Genomic DNA, 9,904 nt, shown 5'->3' with positions numbered 1-9,904 from the left:
CTGGTCACGGTTCCCTAACAAGAGAAGAGCGAACACAATCAAACACTTGGGAGTCTGGTGCCTTGAAGGCTGATTCCTAGTCTACCACCAATAGCCACCACCTGCTGGCCAGTTCCACTCTCTGGGTCTCAGTTTCTCTCATGCATTAAGCGAAAGACAAAACACAGTAGTGACAGGGGCGCCTGGATGGCACAGTTGGTTAAGCATCCGACTCTTGGTTTCCACTCAGGCCATGATCTCGGGGTCTTGGGATCGAGGCCACGTCAGGCTCCATGTTCACCAAGGAGTCTGTTTCTCCTTCTCCCTCTGCTCCCCCTGCTTCTTCCCTCCCTCCTCCTTCTCTCTCTGCTCCCTCTGCTCACACACTCTCTCTCTCTAATAAAATTTTAAACACCTACACATTAGTGATTCCACGGCTAGTGATTTGCACTGTCGTGCAGGTGACCCTGAGGCATTTAAATGATTTTTAGAAGCTCGGGCAAGGCTGCTCCCGCTGTCGACTAACGTACAGTGAATTCTGTACCAGAATGAAATAGAAGGTGGGTGAAGGATATGGAACTCTGGGAGAAGGGAGAGCAGGACCCTCCCCGCAGGGGGTGCCCTGCCTACCCAGGCCCCCTGCTGAGGACTTCCTGCCCCAGGCTTGGCCCTACTGGGGGCCCCGTGTGTCCACGGTAGTTTGCAGGGGCTAGTCTGGGTGGAGGGGGACTTGTCACCATGGAAGGGGACTATTCTGGGCACGATCTGCTCTGTTTGCAAGAGGCAATTAACTGATTCATCCTAGAGAACGTACCCATCCTTGGTGTAAACCAGGCAGCGTGGAGATGCAGAAATGAGAAGCGTCTGGTCGCAAGGGGCTTGGAGTCTGGTCCACTGAGAGAATTTTTAGTTTCCAGAAGCCCAGGCCAGAGGCAAGAGGGTGGCGAAACCAGCAGCAGAGTAGAGCTGGGGAGAGGCATTGTGCGTGTGGGGAGGCCAGCCTCCCTGACTCCAGGAGGCCACGCTGCGGGATGCGGGGGGACTCAGCTAACCCCCGTGTGCAGGTGTGAAGAAGTCATCAAATGTTCCGGACACTTGGGCTGCAGGCACCTTCACGCCCTGGTGGAGGGTCACAAATTGGTTAAACTAGTGAAGACTTGGCTTAGTTTGGGCTCCAGGGGGCTCATGCAGTCGGGAGTTTCTCTCCAAGAATGGGGTGCACTGGTCTGGTTTGGTTTATTCAGTTCAGTGAAATCTCATTGATAATTCCCTCATTCTTCCCATTTCCCTCTCCAGCGTTCCTCCCCGCTGCACAGAGCCAGGTGTGCAGAGCCGAGGGGAAGGAGAGGGGAAGAATAGGGGAAGAATGAACCTTCCCATGTCATTTTTTGAGGTTGGTGAAAATCATTCTTGGCCCCTGCCCCAGGCAGATTTCCCCCTGAATCCCATTGGTGGGATTTATGTCTCTTCCCTAGGTGACAAGTGTGGGGCTGTCAGGGCCAGCTAACACCAGTTGGGACGTGACCCTGAGTCTCATGGGGGCAGGATGGGCACCTGAGTAGAATCAGAGCTGTGTTGTGAGGAGGAACGAGAGCGGAGAGGGGAAGGCTCTACATACGTTGGCAAGCACCAGCACCTGCTACGGTAACTTTCTTACTTTTCCGCCCCATTTTGCTCAGCGTTAGAAAATAAACTGGCCAGCTCAGCTTTGTGGGCCGTACCCTGCTCTCTTCTCCTGGGAATAGCACCTGCGTGATGGGGAGGTTGTGCCTGGGGTCCTGGGACACCCCTGTCCCTTACAATGTATCATTTAATCATCTCATGCTTGCCCTGGGATAGTGTCAGGCGGCTCACCCAGTTGCGAGTAAGGTCTCCAGAACTTTCTCATCTTGCAACACTGAAACTCTACCCAGTGAGCTACTCCCTGTTTCCCTCCCCCAGCCCCTGGCAGCCACCATTCATTCTGCTGTCTGTATGATCCTGGCTGCTCTAGATCCTTCCTATAGGTGGAGTTGTGCGGGATTCGTGTTTTGGGAACTGACCGACTTCACTCAGCATAGTGTCCTCCGGGGTCATGTGTATCGTGGCCTGTGACGGCATCTCCTTCCTTCTGAAGGCTGATTCGCATTGCATGGTGTCGATCGACCACATTTTCTTCCTCCGTTCGTCCGTCCGTGGACGTCTGGGCTGCTATGAATGCTGCTGCAGGGAGCATGGGTGTGCAGACACCTCTTGGAGATCTTGCTTTCAGTCCTTCTGCACATAGACCCAGAGGTGGGACAGCTGGATCCTGGGGTAGTTTCATCTAACTTTTTGAGGAACCTCCATACTGTTTCGGCAACAACGGCACCACTTTGCATTCCCACTGCCCGTGCACGAGGGCTCCCCTTTCTCGACATCCTCTCCAGCACTTGTGATTTTCTTTTTGACTGTGCCCATCGTAACAGCTGTGAGGCGGTAGCTCTTTGTGCTTTGGGTTCACATTTCCCTGATGATGACTAATGTCAAGCATCTTTGCATGAGTTTGTATGCCATTTATATATCTCCTTTGGAGAAATGTCTTATCTGAGTCCTTTGCCCATTTTAAATTAGATTTTTGTTGTTGAGTTGTGGGAGCTCTTTGCATATTCTGGGTATTAACTTTTTTTTTAAGTAGGCTCCATGCCCAGCATGGAGCTTGACATGGGTCTCCATCTCACAACCCTGAAATTATGACCTGAGCTAAAATCAAGAGTCAGACGTTTCGCCAACTGAGCCACCCAGGCGCCCCTGTGTATTAATTTCTTATCAAATTATGTATTTTGCCAGGGTGCCTGGGCAGCTCAGTTGGCGAAGCATCTGCCTTCACCTCGGGTCATGATCCCAGAGTCCTGGGACCAAGCCCCCCCATCCAGCTCCCTGCTCGGTGGGAATCCTGCTTCTCCCGCTCCCTCTGCTACTTCCTCTGCTTGTGCTCTTTCTCTCTCTCTCTCTGACAAAAAAATAAAGAAAATATTTTTTTAATTATGTATTTTCCCCCATTCTGTGGGTTGCCTTTGCACTCTAAATAGTTTCCTTTGATGCACAGAAGTTTTTCAGAATGATAAAGTCCCATTTGTCTATGTTTATGTTTGCTTTTGTCACCTGTGTGTTTGGGGTCATGGCCAAGAAACCATTGCCAAGTCCAATGTCATGAAGCTTTTTCCCTATGTTTTTTTCCCTAGGAGTCTTACGGTTTGAGGTCTTATGTAATCCATTTTGAGCTAATTTTTGCATATGGTGTAAAATCTGGTCCAGCTTTATTCTTTTGCATGTGGAGATCCGGTTTTCCCAGCACCATTTGTCAAAGAGACTGTCCTTTCTCCGTTCAGTGGTCCTGACATGCCTTATTGTTTGACGCTTAACATTGAGTTCATCTCTGGGTTCTCTGTTCTGTACCATTGGTCTGTCCACCCTGTTGTTTCAATAGCTTTATAGAAAGTTCAAAATCAGGAAGTGTGGGGCGTCTCAGCTTCTTTTTCAAGACTGTTTTGTTTTGGGGTGCCTGGGTGGCTCAGTGGGTTAAGCCTCTGCCTTCGGCTCAGGTCATGATCCCAGGGTCCTGGGATTGAGCCCCACATCAGGGAGCCTGCCTCCACCTCTCTCTCTGCCTGCCTCTCTGCCTACTTGTGATCTCTGTCAAATAAATAAATAAAATCTTTTAAAAAAAAAGACTGTTTTGTTTTGGCTATTTGGGGGTCCCTTGAGACACTGAATATTAGGATTTTTTTTCTATCTCTGCAAAAAAAAATGTCATTGAGATTTTCATAGGGATTACATTGGATCTACAGATTGCTTTAAGTAATACTGACACCTTAACGTTCTTTAATCCATGCTCACGGGATATCTACCTGTATACTTATATCTTCTTTAATTTCTTCTAGTGGTTTCCAGCATACAAGCCTTTCACCTCTGTGGTTAATTTTCTTCCTAAGCATTTCATTCTTTTTGATGCTGTTGTGAATGGCATTATTTTCTTAATTTCCTTTTTGGATTGTTCGTCGTTGGTCTGCTTTGGTTTTAACTGAGGTGACCTCTGACCGTAGGAGCCACCTGTCCCAACTGTGGGACCTCATCAGTCTTTCCGTCCCCGCCCATCTGTGGGATTCTGCGCCCATCGTGCGGGTGGAGGAAGGGCACTGCTCTCTGGGGCTGCAGGAAACCCAGGGGAGTCTTGGATTCTGCCTGTAACTCTGCTCTGGAGTGTCCACGTCTTGATAGGACAAGCAGGAGGGGGTGGGTCCCCTGTATTGTGTGGGGTTCTCCCACCTCCCGGGAGGGAAGTCTGAGGAGGGAGACGAGGGCACATGGAGGCTGGGCTCTTCACAGACATCCATGCCAGAAACATCGAAGCCTCCACTGTCTGTTCCTACAGAAGTTTGCTCTTGGAGCAGAGGCTTGGGCTGCTACTCAGTCTGAAAGCCAGTGAGTAGGAACAAAAGGAAACGGGGACAGGGGGCTGTCCCCTCACCAGCCTGCTTCCCTTCCTAGCATCCCCTCCTCTGAAGAGGACCCAGAGTCAGGGCTGGATCCCAGTGTGGTCCCGGGGCCCACGAAGTTAAAAGAGTGTGATAATAATGCTAAGATACTCTTTCTCTGTATGTCCTCCTCACACAAACGTGAGCACTGGAGTTTTCCAGAAGCTGCCTGATGCAGTATTAGAAGGGATCTAAGGTGAAAGGGAGGAGAACCCAGCTGTCTTACTACTAGACTCTCATGTTGCAAAAATGTAACTAAATGCCACTCTTTTCATCAAAATACAGCTATTTTTTGCAGCCATGCTATTTATGCTAACATGAAACATTGTTACTTTTCAAGGAATTAGATAGTCTCTACTTAAAAAAAAAATTTAGCTGTGATTTCTAAAGAGGATAGAATTATTCCATGTAACAGAAGGTCTTTGGAGTCCTGAGGAATATTCATGAATGTACAGGGGTCCTGAACCAAAACGCTGGGAGGACCACTGCCTCCATCTGGGGGCTTTCGACTCAATGGCCCTCAGGTCTGGGCGGCGCCCCCCTGCGCCTGGACTGGCCCGTTCCGTTGGCGCTCGCGCGGGATGGCCACACGGGGGCAGCAGAGTCTTCCCGGAGCGGGGGGAGCCTGGAGAGGCCTGAAACAATCACAGGCCCAGGCCAGAACCTGATCCCAGGGCCGGGGCTGACGTGGTCCGTGAATGAGTCTCCCTCGTCATCGTGAGTAGCCGAGCAGGGAAAGCTACTTTTCCAGATTCTCAGCCTCACCCTGTAAGAGGTAGTTCTCCTCGCCTCACACACGAGGGAAGGGCATCCTCACTGGAAAGTCGCCCCTTGTTACCACGCAGGGAAGAGGGGAGGCGAGAGAGCGAGAAGAGGAAGCCCACCTCCCTTCTATCTCGTCCTGCTTGAAGCTGGTGGGGAAGGGGTATATGCGGATTTCACACAAACCTGGGGTCTCGCTTCTCATCACCTCTAGCAGTGAGAAAGGAAGCCTGTGGCCATGCCACACAGATAATCCCCTCCCCTCCTTTTGGCCTCTCCTCTCCTTACAACTGTACAGCTCCCTGGCCCGGACAGCTGGCTCCAGTGTCGGTTGGTACAAAGATCATGCCATTGAAACCTGCGAGACAGGTCTCCAAGGCCCAAGACTCTGGCTGCGGCGCCATGTTCCTTCCCTCTTGCCTTAATGGCAACCCTACGCTGGATTTTGTCCTCAGTATATAGTTAGCCACAACACTACACAAGAAATCAGCAAGTCATCTGCCTGATTCCTCACCTTTGTATGGCCTAGTGGTTCAGGGTCGGTTGAAGGAGCAGGCCGGTTATTGTCCTAGTTCCACTGGGTGTTAGTTCCGTGACCTTGGGCCAACTGGCTTCACCCTGGTCTCAGTATCCCTCCCCCTGGCGCCAGTAAAAAGGGGATGAGGGAGAATGTCATGAGTTTGCCGGAGGATCATATGGCTTTTCATCTCTAAAGGGCTTAAATCAGTGCCTGTCTCCTGGTAAGTGCTCGATAAACAGTAACTTGGAAACATTCAAATGGAAACTGCATTTGAAATTCATAACTTTTTCAGATGCCAGAGTCTGAAAGGACCTCAAGTCATTGATTTCAGTGTTTTCTAAAGTGCCTTTGAAATGCTTTCTTCCTTCAATATGTTTTGTGAGAAAGGGCTCTGTGGCCAAGGATGACAGGGCATTTAAAGTTCAAGGTCACATATTAAAGGCTCAGAGAAGGCACAGGGTCAAGAAACTGTTCAACTTTGATTGTTCCAGAGTTGATCAGACTGATCAACCACAGGACCTTTGAACATGATCCCTTTTAACTTTTAGGTTGTTAGTATCAGCACAACACCTCCTAACCATGCAGTAGTCTGTCCTGTGACTCTTTCCATTAGTGATCATAATGATTCTGTCCGGACATCCAGTGACAAGGCACTCTATCCCCACCACAGGCAGCAGGTAACAGTGGGGAAGGATTTGTTGCACGCCTGGCACCACATAAGCACTAAGTGTGCATTATCTTATTTAATTCTCACAATAACACTATGCAAGCATCCTTATCTCCTGAATCTAAAGAAACTGAGGTTTAGAAGAGCTGAGTGATCTGCCTGAGGTCACAAGGCTAGAAAGCACCAGGACGCAAAGTCAGATCATCCTGGCTCTGGAATCTCCACCCCTCAGTGCTGCTTCCCACGGCTGCTGGACAGTCCTCCCTGTCTCAAGCTGTCGCCCGATTCCCGTTCCTCCCCTTGCTCCCTGGGGCACACACTCAGTTTCACTTCTGACATCCTCTGGTCTTCGTTGTTCCTGGAGCTTTATCCACTCTTTATCCACTTTTTCTTTGGCGTTAGGTAACTTGGCATCCCTTTTGCGCTGTAATACTCAAAACCGAACACCATTCTGTCCACTCGACTATCATACGATACTTACCCTTGTAGGAAGTCACGTATATCAAAAAACAGAAGAATTTTCCTTTTTTGGACAAGGTTACAGGATAGAAAGTTTTTGATGCACAATAACAAAAATTTCCCATCAAGACTTCTGATGACAGCTGTTTTTCATAGCTCCAGTGGTGTTGCTCTAGAACCTTCAGCCTCACTAGATTCCCGGCTGCTGCTCTGCCCTGCCCCCTGGTCCCCCACCCCCAACCCAAGCACTGGTTTGCAGCTTCTCACCAGGCTTGCCCTTTCTTTTACCCCTGTGACTCATCATTTTGGTAAACAAGGCACAACGCCCTAAAACCTAGCAGCTGAGCTTTTACCAGGCTTTCCTGTCCTGGGCAGCTGGGATCTGCTTAAACCCATAGCAGTGCCTAGTGTCACAAATTGCTTTTTTTCCTTTCAATCAGTAGCACCAATTCCAGTTCTGAAAACACCACTGAGGGAAAAACACTGACACTCTCCGTGTGATCTGACCCTCATTCCAAGCCCTCTACTTCATTAATTCAGCCCAAGAGCACATTGTTTGGGGGGAGCTGCATTACCCCATAGATCTATTTGGAGCTGGTCTTTAACCAAAATTAATTCCCCCACAATTCTGCCGTACACCAGCAAGTATATTTTAGAGGCTCCGGATTGTACGTTTATATCTGCTCAAGTTCATCTGATTAAACCTGTGTCGCTGCACCAGTCCACAATGAATTTCTGGGAGGCTGGTGGTGAAGGAGAAGCGGGTCTCCTCTGCAAAACTGACAAGCATTACGCCTGGATCAGCATTTTACAGCTAAGCTGCACACCGTGGTACCTACCAAAGTGGCTCGTGAGTCCCCAAAATAAGGCTAGTGCGACTGAGACCTGGGTTATAAATTGTATGGATCCCTGATTAAGTGTTAATAGTCACATATGGCTAACGGATCCCACATGGGACAGTGCACATCTAGAGGTCTTCCTGACGCAGAGGCAAAGATTCTGAGCAGAACAGGGGCTGCTCCCGGCACTGGAGACCCAACTCTAGACTGAAGAGGCTCGTTCCGTGCTTATCAGCCATCTGTATGTAGAGAGATCGAGTTGCACTTCCAGAGTGGCGGACTTTGCCAGATGTCCTCTGAAATCCACACATCCCACATACGTGCCATTGCCCTGCACTGCAAGCCTGGTGATTGTTTCTTAAGGAAAATAGTTGTTGTTTCCTCTATTTGTAGAAATCATTCATGCCCACGGTGGCAAAATGCAGGAAAGCACGTCGAGGAAATTAACAATGACCAGCAACCCTGCCACTGGAGACAACCGCCACTCCCAGTTCGGCACCGTGCCTTCATCTTCTTTCTGCAGTGATATCTTTCCCATCTCTGAGACTGTACCTTCTCTCACATTTGCAGCTTGACTTTTTTTCATTAACAGCATTTCATAAGTACTTTCTTTTATTAAACATTCTTCCAAAACAGTCTCAAATGCTGTGGTGTAGTTCATTATGTTAGTGACTAATACTTTGCACAACCATCCCCCTACTGCTGTACTTTTGGGTTGTATCTAACATATTTGCTATTGTAAATAAAGCAACGAAAACATGTCTTGGTCTGGAATAGCTTTGTTCATAATTGGCATTGATTCCTGAAGAAGGGGTATTAGTAAGTCTAAGGATAGGAACCTCGTTAGAGTGTATTCTTTTTTTTTTTTTTTTTTAAAGATTTTATTTATTTATTTGACAGAGAGAAATCACAAGTAAGCAGAGAGGCAGGCAGAGAAAGAGGAGGAAGCAGGCTCCCCGCTGAGCAGAAAGCCCGATGTGGGGCTCGAACCCAGGACCTGGGATCATGACCTGAGCCGAAGGCAGCGGCTTAACCCACTGAGCCACCCAGGCGCCCCGTTAGAGTGTATTCTTGCAAGAGAGGACAGAAAGTTGGCCTGCACCACATGCTGGCTCTTTGCGGCCCATGCTTTCCTCCAAATGTTCGAGAAGGTTGCTTCTGTGATCCCAGTTTCCTAGCCTTTCTGAAATCAGGGCGACCCTCGGTCCTCCAGCAGCACTTCTACGGTCAGCTGGTCTCGAGTCTGCTCGGTACGTTCATCCCAGGCCGTCCTGCTGCCTCCTGCTGTCCTTGGAGCTTCAGCTCTTCTTCCCCACTTGGTTCTTCCATTTTCCACACTGGTGTCTCTTTCACCCTAGTAAGGACAGTGGAACGAGCATGTGGCGGAGACTGACAACCACTGGACAAAATCCACCTTCTTCTCCAGCTTCTGAGCACACACCAGGACTATATCCCCCAGATCCCCACGGTTGGGTGGCCGGCCGTGTGACTGACTGCCCGCTGATGGCACATGAGTGGAAGAGCCTGCACCCACTGCCAGGCCTGGCCCATGACAACCTGCTCTGTGGAATGGCCACATCTCCCAGGGCGACCCCGGAAGTCCCGTGATGAAGATGCCAGCGCTTTTGCCAACGGGTTTGCACACCTGCTGATCCATTCACTTACCTACCATTGTGTTTGGTGTTTCCCCTCTTTGGGACCATCTGCAATTTATAACTTCATTTAGTCCTGCTTGAGCTGTCCTTCCTTTCTTCTTGGATCATGAGCTCAATGACACCTACCTTTTCTCCAAATATCATGGGATTCTCTGTCCTAAGTCTTGGCACACACTTGAGCGTCCAGTAGGCCATCCCCTGGCTATCCCAGACTCCTGGATGACTGGGAGCTTTCTCTCTTTACAGACACACACCCATGTCTCTTTACAGACACACACCCATGGTTGTGTGGAATTTGATCCGAAATGGTGCTCCTCTTCATTTTCTCTGCTTTCTAAGAAATGGAACTGTCCCTGTGGCAAGAATTTAGCAGAAATGGGCAGGGGAGGACAGGGGAAAACTGGACACCCCATAAGGGGTGACAGCTGGTAGAAGCCCTCAGAGGAAGGGATGGCCGAAGAATCCTGGGGAACAGAGGTGTCTAATGGTGCAGTTGTCAGATAGATCCTCCATTCCCCTACAGGGCT

Source organism: Lutra lutra, chromosome 15 (assembly GCF_902655055.1).
Source record: "Lutra lutra chromosome 15, mLutLut1.2, whole genome shotgun sequence".
Lineage (NCBI taxonomy): Eukaryota > Metazoa > Chordata > Mammalia > Carnivora > Mustelidae > Lutra > Lutra lutra.
The sequence above is the reverse complement of the archived record's forward strand: the minus strand, read 5'-3'. Positions refer to the sequence as shown.